The following is a 16,552-nucleotide window of genomic DNA, read 5'->3' as shown; positions in this document are numbered from 1 at the left end:
CTCCCCATTGGTGAGCCTTCACAAACACACAAACAAACAAAAGAGAAAACAGCAAGAGACCATCATCAGGGATATCCCACCATCCCCCCACCCACTTCTTTCCGCCTTCATCCTGCCTTTAGGCTTCGCTAGAGATCCACTCACTCTGTGACGAGTCACTGCTCATGTACTGTCCATGTTTCTGACTTGACCATCATCTGTCTCCCTGATCAGCGTAACATACTTGTACAGTGACAAAATCAATGTAGTTAACTATGGATAGTGTTACATTTTTTATGAATCACAAAACTGTTATATTTTCTAAACATGTATAAGGGTCACATATGTGGGGAAGAAAATAATAAATAACAATGTGAATATCAAAATGTATTTCTCATTTATGTTAACTCCAACTCCTTTTCTCTCTCTTTCTTGCATCTTAAAATGCATACCATTTCCTGTAACTGCCATTTTGTTGTCATGGACACGATAGAAAAAAAAAAGGTAGACAAAAAAAGAAAACATCATCTGTGTCCATAGCAACTGAGTCAAGTTTAGTGCTGCCAAAAATGGTTTAGGCAAAAGTCTTCTCAGAGATGTGAGATATGTGTGTATTAGATGCCAGTGCCCTGCGTGGCACATTCAGCCACCAGTAAACAGACCTTTCAACACTGCAGAAGCATGTTCTGCTGCTGTAGTGTTAGATAAACACTAAAAAAGCATGCAAAAATCCATCAAATAATAAAAACAATGCCAATTATCACTGTTACTTCATGCTGGGCAATTGATACATGGCTGCTGCACATTCTCCTGCTGGATCTCAGTCAGAGAAAATAGACCATTTTTTCCCTGAAAACAGAGCAAGGCATCCTGAGGAAGCCTCTAATCCCCTTTAGAAATCTTAGTCAACTACTATAAATAGAAAGCACCCATGGTGCCCTCTGCTGGAGATTAATTTGAGACACTAGCGTGCACTGTTATGTATTTTGGAGCATCAAGCAATGCTGCAGGACTGTTCACACACTGCTGATATGTTCATGTACACACTATGCTGCTTGTAAATTACTCAAAAGGCTTTTAATTTCACTGCTGCACTGATTAGCTGTGTGAACGATGAAAGCGAGCTTGTCTCTCCATGAAGACATTTTTCCACATGCATCATGCTACTGCTGCTGCAGTCAGCCAATCCCCAAGCTCCCCCTGCTCTCTCTCAGGGCATCATTAGTGGGAATTACCTGGTCTCCCCAGGAAAAGCCTAATCAAGCCTCCGCTAAACTGAGCGCCTCTTTTGTTTGCAGACAAAATAGCGCAGTGGAAATCCCTCTCTGTTAAAGCTAATCACCTATCGTTATTTAACAACGGGAAATCATGACCCAGGAGGACGCAGCAGGGGTCCAAGGTCACTTTAGTTGCCCTCTGCTGGGTTGCAACCTCTTTGGATTGGCTGAGGAAGAGACAGGGGAGATAAATAGTGATAGGTGATAGTGGTTGGAAGTGGAGCTCATTTATTTCTCCAAATGTGGTGGGAAACTTCTGGCCTTTGCCTTTGATGAATGTCATGGTTGAAGGACTAAAAACAGCCTATTTCTGCAGAGATTAATGACATTTCTGTGCCTTTTTTTGACATACAACACTTTTTACACACACATGCAATTTTCTTATTTCACAATACGATTTTAAATTCAGCAACGTCTGCATCTATCTTGACTCCACAAATGGAAGAGTTTGCTTTGCCCTGCAGTGCTGCAGCCTTCCAGCGATATGCAATGATGTGTGCACTGACCTCTTGTTCATACAATCTGATCCATCGTCCCCCGGGCGGGTGAGAGGAGGGGAGAGGGTCTATGTCCTGTCAGTGTGGGGAGGACACAACAAAACCACAGCCTTTAAAAACTTTTGTCAACCTACAACATCACTGTGTCACAGGGAGAAAGTGTGTAGGGGTGTGTGTGTGTGTGTGTGTGTGTGTGTGTGTGCATGTGTGTGTAGTGAGACACAGAAAAGGTAAAACCAGACTGGTGTGAGTCTGTGGGAGACAGAACGACAGAGAAGAGAAAGAAAGGGAATTCATGTGTGAGCGTGTGTTTGCTTGTATAGACAACCCCGCCCCTGCCTAAACTTCTGTGTGTGTGTGTGCGTGCGTGTGTGTGTGTGTGTGTGTGTGTGTGTGTGTGTGTGTGTGTGTGTGTGTGTGTGTGTGTGTGATGGCCCCGGTGCTGCTGATGGTGGGAATGCAGTGCAGCTAATCCCAGAGGAGAGCAGAGCACTGCAGAGGAGATGCTTGGCAGATCTCCCCTCATCCGTGTGACTGCTGTTGGCGGCTGGTGTGGAGAAGAAATCCGGAACTGGATCAGAAAGCGAGCCAGCCGTGTTTTAATTTCGGGACTTTTCACACTGAGGGGAGGAACTAGGAAGAGATTACCAACACCAAAGCATACAGAGACGTCTGCTGTCCTTCCTCTGCCAACTGCATGCCCAGGAGTGACTATAGATAACAGGCAGGAGGGTCAGAGGGTGTCATCGCTCTGGATGTGAAGCCGTTCTTGTTTGATTCTCTATTAAAAGACTGTGTTGCAGTGAAAAGTGACCACTAATCTTTAAAGATATGATTCCTAAGAGCATACATTAACACACAAAAAGCAACTTCTTGATCATTTTCAAAAGCAAGAGACAACTGATGTATTACAACATCTAAATACCAGTTTCACAGTTGAAGCTGGCTGCTATGTAGGAAATGAACCTCAGTTAGGATGTGCAGCAATTTGGATTTAAACTTGAAAGTGACTAAAGCTCCTTTACAGATTCAATGTATAGTTTCTACTAATATTTTCCCCTCAGTGATGAAATTGTTTTTACTAATATGTTAACAGTTATGATTTCAGGACACTGACATGTTAGAATTGTTGAATTATTGTTTTATCCAAAATGCATCCAGCTTTTCAGAATAAAGTGAATACAAGCAAATGTGGTAGTCAGAAAACTACTTTTTAAAGGAACAATTTGTAAGATTTTGGGGGATTTCGTGGCATCTAGTAGGGAGGTGCAGACTGTAACCAGTTGAAACTTCTACAATTCATTAATTTTAACACTTAGATCGACAGCAGTTTTTAATGCTGCATTCATATGCCTATTACCAGCAATTAAACCTCTGAAACCAATGGAAATTGGTTTGATCTCTATAAAAAACAAACAAACAAAAAAAAAAACCCACAAGGAGAAACATAAAGAGCAACTTAGCAAGAAATGTCCCATAAATGTCCTGCAAAAAAGAATAAAAGGTGTCAAGGAAATGATTTAAAAATTAGCTGGGAGAAATGAAATATAATATATATATATATATATATATATATATTTATATATATATATATATATATATATATATATATATATATATAATATTTATATATACATATATATATATATAATATGGTGGTGTAACATGGTGTGTGTGTGTGTGTGTGTGTATAGATATATATATAGCTGGTCAGAGACAGGCTGTTAGCCCAGGACATGCTAATACCTTTAAAAATCAAGATCCAGGTCCTCTGTTCAGGAAGGTTTTTTTCGGGAATATCCGCAGAGGTTTCCTTCTCTCCAAAACAAACCAACCAGGTGATTAAATTCATTAAAATAAATGGATAAAGCAGTTTCACATTACAGGTTTTTCTGGTCACTATGGTGACCATTAAAACAAAACTCGACTGTCTCTACCTAGAGCCAGTGTTTGGTTTGTCTGTTTTGGGCTACTGTAGAAATATGGTGGTGTAACATGGTGATCTCCGTGGATGGGGAACTGCTCCCTATGTAGATATAAAAAGCTCATTCTAAGCTAATTAAACAAAAACAGTTCTTCTTTTCAGGTGATTAAGAAAACATACTTATTGTATCATATTCCATTTCTACCAATTCATCCTCCTAAATCCTTAACACTGGACCTAAAAACCCCTAATACTTTTTAAAAGTAGCTCTCTCTCAACAGATTATAACTTATCATGAATATTGAAATTATCTCAATTTAGCTTTTAAGATTTTATTTTATTTTATTTTATTTTTTATCTGTGTTTTACAGCAAAGCCCCTTTCTTTATGAAAAGTATAATAAAGGTTATTACTATTATCATTCTCCACATGAACACAGTCAGTCCACTTGCACCACAATGACTTGACAAAGCACAGAGTGGGGAGTGAAAAGATAATCGCGGTACATGTTTTCGACGAGTCAGAGACAGGACAGTGGTAGGGATGAGGTGGGGCCAGAGTGACATAAAACTGCTCATGGGATGTGTCCTCAAAGTTACTCTGCCTGTTGGATGCAGATGACTGCTAAATGGACACTGGGCCGTGTTAACATGAGTGGACAGAGACTGCAGCTGGACGATGATCAAGTGATGCAGTGATCTTCTTCTGAGGACAACTTTGTTCATCAACGTTAAATTGTGGACATATAAATACTTTCACAAACATTTTGGATGACCATAATATGAAGACTAAGTGAGACTTTTGTTTTTATTTTTCTGTGACCTTTGTAAAGTTTAGTTTATGTTTCGAATTCTTTTCTTTTTTTAATGTCATCATAAACTTTTTACTACTGCTTTATTTCAAAATGCTGTTCAGGTTATAATGTTGTCGAGCACATCTCCTTATCACTTTTCCAGCCCAGCTATCTATCAAATGTTTGTTGGACGGAGAACTGATAAGGGTATGTGTCTGACACTTTCCATCACTGATAACTGGACACAATATGCTGGAAAAAAAAGTTAATTATAATGACTGGTTTATTAAGACAACCAGGTCTTAACCTTCTCAAAGTTTCACTTTGAACCTTAAAAATATATCATCTTGATTTCACATCATTTGGCCACCTTTATCTTGCTGTCTTTTACCCTTTAGGCATCATACCCTTGCACCATATCTTTTCTGTGATATAAGAACTTCATTAAATTTTGTTTTAATTTTGTTTAAACATTTTATAGTCTATGTTTAAGTAAAAACTCTACCATTTTTATGGATATTAAAACAAATTAAAACCCAGTGAAGTTCAAATACTCAAAACAGATATTGAATTTGACACTTTGGAGCCATATGGGTTCATTTCACAGAACCAATTTGCTTTTGCACATTTTATGATTCAGTATATATGCAGTATATGACCTTTACATTGTTGTTTTTTTTTTTGTAGTAAATTAATTTTAATCAACTGAAGCCTTTCATCATTTTTGCACTTAATTTCTTTTTTGTGTATAATGTTTTCTTCTCAGGAGAATCAGTTGAAATTACCTGATTACACACTCAAATAAAGATTTTCAATTAATTAACTACCAAACTTAAATTCTACCGCTGTGTAAGCAGTTACTACAGTTTTCATTTCAGCACAATATTTTTATATCCATCTGGTATTATGTATTTTTTTAAAACTGTGTGGTAGCGTAGTGACAAACCAACCAGTATATCACTCTATGTGTCACGGGGGGTCATTGGGGTCATCAGGGTTCTTACATTTTCACACATACATGTTATATTATCTGACATTTTAGTGCATACTGTAACAACACTGGTGCATGTATAATCAGCATTAAACATTAACATGTTTTTCGATAAACACAAAAATGTGATAGACTGCCGATCTATCCAGAGGTTATCCTGCCTGCAACCTAATATGTTCTGTAAAAGGACTGCTGAAGCCCTGCAGTTTATAGACAAAATACAAAACATAAATAAATAAATATTGGATTCATTTTGTAGTTACAAAATGCACATCAACTTCCTTGTTTGAAAAATGTTGCAAAATGCTGGTTTGACTTTAAGGATGATGCACTGTACCTTTTTTTTTTTACAAGTTGAGACTACATTTCACCAAATCTAAAACACTTCTCAGAGAAGAGAATCAGAAATATTTCACTAACTTTTTTCAAGCCAAAGACTTCAAGACAAATATGGCTGCAACATTTTTGTATTTTTTATACCTCTCCAATAAACCATAGTTTTAAATTTTCTCTCAACATGATAAATGTGATTCACTATGCTGAATAATAAAATTATAATGTGTCATAACTATGTGTGTAACATATTTGTGCAGCTGTGCATTCTGTTGCCTGCACTTGGCTGATTTATTATATCAAAACACTGTCAATAATGTGACACCAAAGACTGAATCAAATGTGGATGTACATGTTTGTTGCAGTAAAAAAAACAAAACAAAAAAAAACAAGACTCAGCCCCTTCCTCCTATGACAGCTGGGCATGATCTCATTAATCACATTCTAACAATAATTGATTAAAATATATATTGGACATCAATTTATCGGTCAAAAGAAAAGACTTAAATGAATTAGAAAACTGTGACAATCATTTGCAATCAACAAAAAAATGGTTCTAACCATGTCTCTCATTATATGTGCATGTAAAAATGCAGCAGCTGCAAATATTATAGGAATTATAATGAGCATTACACATGCTCTGCAGATCCCTGTGCTGAGATGTGGAAGAAAGAACCTGCAGCTGCATTAGTCGACACAAGAGGGTATTGTTCCACTACTTTTGCAAACACAGGTGGTGTGGCTGTTGAATACACAGGACACAGCAATGATACACCCCAAAGCTCCTTTAATGACATCCCTGAGAGGAGCCAATGCAATCAACTTAGATTATAAAAACCCAATACAATGACCATTAATCATGTCAAATATGCAAGGTCAGCTAATGTCACCTGAAGTTGATCTGTGGAGCAGGGCGGCCCTTAGACTCAGGAATTATTAACTTGTGCTTTAAGCATCCTTACCTGCCAAGTAGAGGACCCTCCTGCCTGATTTGTTTGCAAAGGTACACTCTGTTATGCGTTAACATTTCAATTTTCTAGGAATAGCTCCTATAATTTTATTTACAATAAGGTCAGCAGGATGTTATGTGCAGCTATTGGATAAAAAAAACAATTTATGGGGAATTATTTTTGGGAAAAAGTCAATGAGTGTATGGAGTACACAGATTAATGACGCAGAATAAAAGATCAAAGTGTAATACACCTTCTGAGAGGACAAACAAAAGATGCCTCACTTAAAGATAATGCAGTGGCACAAGACAATGACACTGCTTTGAAGTCTTTTTGGTTCCCCTGCCATCATGCTGCCATTATTTACTGTGGTTTGAAGGCAAATAAGACCGTGTTTATAACAGTGTTTATATTTGCATAACAATGACTGGTGTTTTTCTCTCATGTTTGACCACCTATAGGCACTCTGGACAGTTCAGTTACCCCAAATTATTCCCAAAGACCTCAGAAAAAAGGTAGTTTGAAGTATTAAGCTCAGCTTTACAAAGATGATGCCACACCTATAAGCATCACCACCATAATTAGCATGTTACATAATGTTCCCTCTAATAGGAGCCATGGACAACATGACGCGAAAAGCCGCGTTAAAACTGTAAAACTCATCTTTTTCCCTATTCCCCTGGTAACTATGGAAACTATGTATTTTAATTAAGAACCTGATTTTGATTGCTGACACGCTCCGGGATAATTTTTTTTTCGTATTTGCAGAGATGTATATTTTCTAAAAACAAATTTGTTTACTGGCGCCAGTGTCTGTAAGCAAAGGTCACACAGGGTTTATTTGCGAACATCACAGAAGGAAGGATCCTCTCTCAGAGAGGAGTAAACACACAATAATAACAGTTTTAGCAAATAACAGAGCAGCAGCCGTCTCTGTCTCATACGACTGCTTTCTGTCCACGTGCGCGCTGCATGTTCTCCGCGGCTGCTTCATGTTTCTAATTAAAGATCGACCGTTTGATGACGACACCAGCAAAGGTATTCGGGAAGAGGTGTTCTGTGATCTGAGATAGTCAATACATCTAAAAGCTCCCTCTTTAATTAGACACAAAGACGAAAACCCATCACCATGACGACACAATAAAAAGACAGAGGCGAAGGAAGACGGGTTGCATCTCTGGGAAGCAGAAAGGGCACTGCATATCACCATACATTTGGCTATAATTTTATGATATGATCACCGCGTCCTATTAATATCTCCAGCTAATTTATTTCGACATGGTCTTCAAATCAGCCACATGACACATGATGTCCTCCTGAATGGATGGCAGCTCCACACGGGTCAAAATATAGAACAGTTAATGAGATATGATTATGTCCAGGATATTGAAGAGATGAAAAATGGTCTGCTCATGATTTTTCTTTTTAATGGAAGTATTACCACTGGAAAGATGGCTTCTTCATACAATTAGGATGTCTATGCAGCAGATAGATGCAAATATTTCTACCTGACCACAGAAAACAGAGAAAAAGGATGCTTTTGCTGAAGGTAGAAAGGAGGTAGAAAACTTATAAGAATGCACTGTGCCACACCAGACCAATTAATGCTCCTGCTGGTAAAGTGAAGTTGTACAAGTGAAACAGTGGCAGCCGATGAGAAACGATTTTGTATTACAGTTAAACAGTAAGCAAAAACATGTTTCTGGAAACATGTAAGGCAGATACTGTATATGCAACACAGTAATAGAATCTTAGCTTTACAGTTTTTTTTCACTTGTGCTGGAAGATCTCTGTCATCCACAAGTGTTGCTGGAAATTGAGAAAATAGACTTTAAAAAGGGGAATAATTTCCCAAATTGACTGATGGTACAGTTAGCTTATAATGCATCATTGATTATGTTAATCTGAGGGTTGTTTTTTTTTAAAACTACTTCAGAAATGGAGGATAATTTGACTCATGAGGATGAATACAATATAAAATTATCATGCAATGTTCATTTTATCCACTTTATTTATTGAAATGAGTAAAACTTTTTATGAACAATGATCTAATGGGTTTTTTTGCTTTGTTTTTTTTTTTTTTTTTTTTTTTAAAGTCTTTTAATACCATTAATTGTAATTGAACTATTAGGTGACTTCTGCAGATTCTTCTTACTCTAAAAACAAATTATTTGGCCAAATAAATAAATAAATAAAAATGAACACAACGGTTTGCATCAATCTTTTTAACTTATGGCAGCTAATGAAATCACGTGCTGTGAGCGCATTACATGGAGTTAAGGGTTTTAGCTTCTCTTCTATAATCAAATGCATTTTTAAATAGCGCTTACTTAATAACTGTTACGGCCTATAACAAAACTAACAAAAGGCTCAACAAAGACCGCAGCATATGAGGGACGCCAGGCAGTTGAATACCGAATAAAGACAAGACTGGTAAATTAACTGGTTTAAACCCCCTTTGTGATGGCTCTCTGAAAATGAAGAAGAGACAAATGAGAAACAATCAACAGAATAATTCAAAAGGGATGGCCCAAAGGAAAAAAAGGTGGAAAACCGCAGAGCCAGCCCACAGAGGGCCGTCAGACTAAAGTTCGGTAAAGTTGGAAAGATATTCACAGATTCGGACTTCCGGCATCAATAACTCATTAGTGATACGTTGTCAAAACATAAACGAGGCCTCTTTCCCATCGTTGTAAGGTAGACAATGTGCTACAAGCCCAGTTTTATCAAAAGTAGCTGTCTTTCAAGCTGCAGAAATAACATTGGTGTCAATGAGCAGCCGGCTGTGAGACGAGTGGATAGGGACCGTCTGCAAATTGCAAAACCGCTACAGCAGCGAAGAAGAAACACTACACAGATATTCAATAACTTCAGTCTTATACACTGTAGTGTCACCAAAATCACTGCAGCCTTCAACTGGCTCCTGTTGATCATACTACAACACTTGTTTTATAATATATATATATATATATATATATATATATATATATATATATATTATAAATTAAATAAATAGAGTATAATAATATAAATAAATTATATATATACATACATATATATATACATATATATACATATATATATATATATATATATATATATATATATATATATAATATATATATATAAAATGCAATACTTATATATATATATACTCTGTATATAATTATATATATATATATATATATTTTATTTATATATATAATTTTAAGAAACTTTATAATAAAATGCAATAACTTCTCTTTTATGCACTGTAGTGTCACCAAATTTACTGCACTTTTATGCACTTAGTTTGCCATCAACTGGCTACTGCTGATCATACTACAACACTTGGTTTGATATTTTTTTTAAAAATCATAATTTTATGGAATTTTTATTAAAAATAAAATTTAATAACTCCACTTTTGTGCACTGTAGTGTCATCAAATTTACTGCAGCCATCAACTGGATGCTGCTGATCATACTACAACTCTTGGTTTGATATTTTTTTTAAAAAAATCATAATTTTAAGAATTTTTATTAATAATAAAATTTTATAACTTCTCTTTTATGTACTGTAGTGTCACCAAATTTACTGCAGCCATCAACTGGATGCTGCTGATCATACTACAACACTTGGTTTGATTTTTTTTTTTTTTAAATCATAATTTTATGGAATTTTTATTAATAATAAAATGTAATAACTCCACTCTTATGTACTGTAGGATTTTTTTTAATATTAATAATAACTTTTCATATAATTAAACTCCAACCATCACTTTTACATACTGTAGAAGAATTAAACTCTGTCCAACCACTTTGATATATAAAACAAAAACAACAACTTAATTTTAAAGAATTTATATATTAATAATCAATTTAATGCTCCTGCTGATCATACTACAACACATTGCTGATATATAAAACAAAAACAACAACATCATTTTAAAGAATTTTTATTAATAATAAAATTTAATAACTTCTCTTTTATGCACTGTAGTGTCACCAAAATCATTGCAGCCATCAACTGGATGCTGCTGATCATACTACAACACTTGGTTTGATTTTTTTTTTTTTCTCTGTCCCACTGTCCTTACCTGCCTCACTATGACTCATTAATGGCTCCTTCGTCTCACAAACTGTTTTTTTTTTTTGTTCCTTTACTTGAGCTTCATTCAATTCCTGTTGTTTGTTGACTAAATCCCTCACTCCATTACGATTTTTGGTCCATATGACCCAGAGCCAGTGACAGTTTTTTGGATTATCCTGACCAAATAGTGCTGTAGACAGTTCAGACCATATTTTTGAGGAATAACTGGTATCCCTGTTTGCAATGTTAGCACTCTTCATTGTTCTGGCCACTGCTTCCATTCCTCCTGCCATTGCCCATAGGTCTTTTCTATGAGCTTTGCTTCCTTTTTTAACTCGTCCCATTGTCTTAACATTGCACCTAACCCTGTGAAAATGAGACAAGCAAAGCTAGAAGTTTTTATCAAGATAAAGTGAGGGGTCCAATATGGAAAGATGCAGTAAAACACATGGGAATGTCATATCAAGAAATGCAAGATAAGGTTAAAGTATCAATACATAGCTACGAACTAAACGTAATTTTACATTTCAGATTTACAAAATTTAATATTTTTATTTGGCAATTTACATAATATTTCAACATGAGGTTAAAGTTAGATTTATTTCTGAATACATTTACATTAAAAATCATTTGGAGATTCAGTAACATTTCACTTACGTAAATATTGTCAAGATTTCAGATTCCAAAAGGTAGACAAGCACAGCACAATTCCAATAAAAAACATAAAATTACTTACACATAAAGATGAAACTGAACTGAAGGGGAAAAATTCCAAGAAATCCAATGCCATCTTCTCCTTCATGGTGATCTGCAGGTTATGCAGACTCAAAAGATCTGAGGTAGAGCTTAATTGAAAGTTTTTCCTGATTGGCTAGTGGCTTCATCACACTTTTGTATCCTTGTGTGATTGGTTTAAACAGTGTCCTTGAGGCAGCAATGACATCACCTTTTTCGCTTACAAAAAAATATTTTATATCAAACCAAGACCTGTAGTATGATCAGCAGCAGCCAGTTGATGGCTGTAGTAATTTTGGTGACACTACAGTACATAAAAGTGGAGTTATTAAATTTTATTTCTAATAAAAATTCCATAAAATTATGAGTTTTTAAAAAAAATCAAACCAAGTGTTGTAGTATGATCAGCAGCATCCAGTTGATGGCTGCAGTAAATTTGGTGACACTACAGTGCATAAAAGAAAGTTATTACATTTTATTACAAATAAAAATTCCATAAAATTATGATTTGATAAAAAAAAAAAAAAAAATCAAACACAGTGTTGTAGTGTGATCAGCAGCATCCAGTTGATGGCTGCAGTAAATTTTGTGACACTACAGTGCATAAAAGAGAAGTTATTAAATTTTATTATTAATAAAAAATCCATAAAATTATGATTTTTTAAAAAATATATCAAACCAAGAGTTGTAGTATGATCAGCAGCATCCAGTTGATGGCTGCAGTAAATTTGGTGACACTACAGTGCATAAAAGAGAAGTTATTAGATTTTATTATTATTAAAAAAATTCCATAAAATTATGATTTTTAAAAAATATATCAAACCAAGTGTTGTAGTATGATCAGCAGCATCCAGTTGATGGCTGCAATGATTTTGGTGACACTACAGTGCATAAAAGTGGAGTTATTAAATTTTATTATTAATAAAAATTCCATAAAATTATGATTTTAAAAAAAATATCAAACCAAGTGTTGTAGTATGATCAGCAGCAGCCAGTTGATGGCTGCAGTAAATTTGGTGACACTACAGTACATAAAAGTGGAGTTATTAAATTTTATTTCTAATAAAAATTCCATAAAATTATGAAAAAATGTTTTTAATATCAAACCAAGTGTTGTAGTATGATCAACAGCATCCAGTTGATGGCTGCAATGATTTTGGTGACACTACAGTGCATAAAAGAGAAGTTATTACATTTTATTTCTAATAAAAAATTCATAAAATTATGAAAAGAAAAAAAAAAATCAAACCAAGTGTTGTAGTATGATCAGCAGGAACCAGATGATGGTTGGGAGTTTAATTCTTCTGCAGTGCATAAAGGTGAAGTTATTGCATTTTATTATAAAGTTTCTTAAAATTATATATATATATATATATATATATAAAATTTTTATATATATACTCTATTTATTTAATTTATATATATATATATATATATATATATATATATATATATATATATATATATATATATATAAATATATATATATATATATTATAAAACAAGTGTTGTAGTATGATCAACAGGAGCCAGTTGAAGGCTGCAGTGATTTTGGTGACACTACAGTGTATAAGACTGAAGTTATTGAATATCTGTGTAGTGTTTCTCTTCGCTGCTGTAGCGGTTTTGCAATTTGCAGACGGTCCCTATCCACTCGTCTCACAGCCGGCTGCTCATTGACACCAATGTTATTTCTGCAGCTTGAAAGACAGCTACTTTTGATAAAACTGGGCTTGTAGCACATTGTCTACCTTACAACGATGGGAAAGAGGCCTCGTTTATGTTTTGACAACGTATCACTAATGAGTTATTGATGCCGGAAGTCCGAATCTGTGAATATCTTTCCAACTTTACCGAACTTCAGACAAAGCGTCTTTCCTCCAGCTTCCTAAAAGAACAGAAACGACTTTAGACTTTAACTTGAAACAAAGACCGAAAACTGGACTGCCGGAAACCCCCAACCAAAACTAACATAATCTAAAACAACAAAACCAGGAAATCTAGACATGCCGGGGTAAAAGAAAAGAAACAAAAACCAAGGTAGAGAACCCTCACAAACCAGGCTGCCGTGCTGCCTCCTCCTCGTGCAGCACCCGCCTCAGAGAGTGAGCCTCCTACTCCGCACCCCCCTTACCTGCCCTCCTCAATGAAGGAATTGGCAACAGGTGCTCAGGAAGGAGGGCGGTGGGAGCGCACGGGGAGAGGAGGGAGGACAGCAACCGCAGCAATGGCAACAACATAGTGCGCAATTTACGCACACAGCCGGGCGGCACGCAACAATAACTGAAAGCAAAACACAACTTTTTAAGTAGGAAATGTCCTTCATGTCATAGTTGTTTGGCCTGCAGGTGTCATGGTTTAAGATTTTTGTTTTTGTTTTGGGGTTTTCTGTTTGATTCTCATTGTCTGTTAACTGTTTTATTTTGTATTTTCACTCTTTCTGTGTTGTCTGGTTTTAATTCCTGTCTTTGTGTGTTTCCCTGAATAATTTAACCTGTCTTGGTATTAATCTTGTTTGTCCCACCTCATAAGTCCTCACTGCACACCTGTTCTGTTTTAGTCCTGTTTGATGCACCCTCCTTGTGTTCTATTCCACACCCTCATTAGTTAGCCAATCCCTGTGTTTCCCTCATGTTCCTGTGTCCACCTCCCCCAGCTGTGTGTCATTGTCTTGGTTAGTTCCCCATGTATATATACATGTGTGTTTCCCTTTGTCTCTGCTGGTGTGCCTTGCTGTTACATGTAAATTTTACTTTATTGCTAATACTAATTTGATGTAATTATCGACATTACGTCAGCGCAACTCATCAAAAACTGTTTGCAACAGAGATCAATAAATTAGAGTTTTTCTCCTGCAACCATGCATTTAATTAAGTGGTGGTGATAGGTCGCCTGAATTACATTAGAGTGCATTTTTTTTTTCTCATGATTTATGAGTGCATTTAGAGTAGAAAGCCACCATTGCAATTGTGTGTGTGTGTCTGTGTGTGTGTGTGTGTGTGTGTGTTTGGATGATAATTGGCTTCTGAGTGTGTTAAGGAGGAAAAGAGGAGGAGAGATAAAGCGCACCTTAAATTGAGTTGGTAACACATCCCCATCATCTCAAGCTGTAACACCAGACCTCCCACTGATGCTTGGAGCTCCCCACCACCATCTGTTGCCCATGTGCTAAGTGTTTACCTAGGCACCCGCTGCCTCAGATGCCACAGAGCCACAGCCCTTTCAGACCTGCATCATCCAAACACCAGCCAACCACAGGGGAGCGGCTGAATGACAGATCCCATTGTAACAATTCCGGGGTGGGTTCAGAACACCCGGAGAAGGAGCCCAGCAATTAATTTTTGGAGAGCAGCACTTTGCCTGTTGGTACTAGTTTGTATCCATCTGCTTGGTATGGAGCTCAGCAGTTACTATGGCTTGACACGCGGCAGAGCGACTGCTGGCACTAATTGCTGCGAGTTCTTACGTCAGAGCCTTACTCACAGGAGGAATCTATGACACTGAAGATAAGGCTGCAGGGCTGCGGCTCTACCACAGCAATTTAGGGTCGATCCAGAATGCCTTTCCTTTGTGTACATCTCATGCTAATAATGAGAAGCAGAAAGGGGGGAATCAATCCATCATTCATTCAGTTGAAGTAAAGCATCACTGGAAACCCGTGTAACTACATATTAAATTCTGTGCCTTGTTAAAGTGATTTCCTTCTAAGAAATTTAGTTTTGGAAGTCTTGAGTGGTCCCCAGCTTCTCTGTGACACTGGCTTTGCTTTTTTTTTTCAACCATAATTTGCAAGGGATGCTGATGAGACCTGTGAAGGTTACTTGTGAGGAGTCTGCCAGTGATATCTCCATCTTTACGTGTCAGCTTTGACAGGAAGCTGGCAAAATGCTAATAAGACGTGCTCCTATACATGAGCATATTTTGCCAAACATTCTCATTTCATATGCCACCAGCCAGTAAACTAGAGTAAGGCAAGGAGGAATGAATAAAACTATTTCAGCTTTTCCTCTATATATCTGGAGATTTTAAAACCTTGATCTCAATTGACTTTTATTGGACAATCTGATTTGATTCGATTTGATTTGATTTGATTTGATTTGATTTGATTTCACTTTATTGTCAGAAACAATTCTGAAATGTGTCTTGTATCACAGGACATCAACTGTTTTAAATAAATACCCATAAATATAAAATTACACTTCACCCTTTGAAACCCAAGCAAGCTGGCTTGATCTTTTTTTTTTTTTTTTTTTATTCAGAAACGTGGAAAAAAGCAATGAGCAGCCTAACAAGAAATGGCCCAATGAAATGAATGAAATTATGAAGAAATTACCTGACAATAATAATAATAATAACAATAAGTAATAATAATAATAATAATAATAATAATAATAATAATAAACCATTATGGAGAAACAGGCAAAAAGTTAGGAGAAAATTAATACAGAAAAGGAGTAGTATTACCTGAACATACGGGGGTAAATTAACAAGAAAGTAGTATTAAGTTGCAAGAAAATTACCTGAAAATAAGCAAAAAATATTAGCAAGAAATAAGTGAAATGCTATTGGAAAATTAGCAGTAATTTGGCAAAAAGAAAAAAAAGGCAGTTAAAAAAAACAAAAGAAAATGAGCTACAGAAAGGGCTAAAAAACATGTACAGATATTTATGTAACATAATTATAAATATACAGTATAATTATAAAATATATAATAAATACAGTTTTCTGGAAATTTTACCCTAATATCTAATAATATTTTGAGGTCGTTTTTGACACCATTAATAGATTTTTTTTTCTTTGCTTGCAAAAAAAGTGATGCCAATCCAGTTGTCAAAATGGTTAAATAATAAATATAGTTGTCTGGACACTGATCATATCTAAGCAGCATCCACATAGCTGTCCAATTATTAATGGGAGGAACCTACCTGATTGATCAGCGTGTTATGGACAGTAACTGGTGAAGAAGGTAACTGGTTTTAGTGGGAGTCTCTCCTCAAGGTTGCA

The sequence above is a fragment of the Plectropomus leopardus genome, chromosome 11 (assembly GCF_008729295.1).
Source record: "Plectropomus leopardus isolate mb chromosome 11, YSFRI_Pleo_2.0, whole genome shotgun sequence".
NCBI lineage: Eukaryota > Metazoa > Chordata > Actinopteri > Perciformes > Serranidae > Plectropomus > Plectropomus leopardus.
This window is presented reverse-complemented; position numbering follows the sequence as displayed.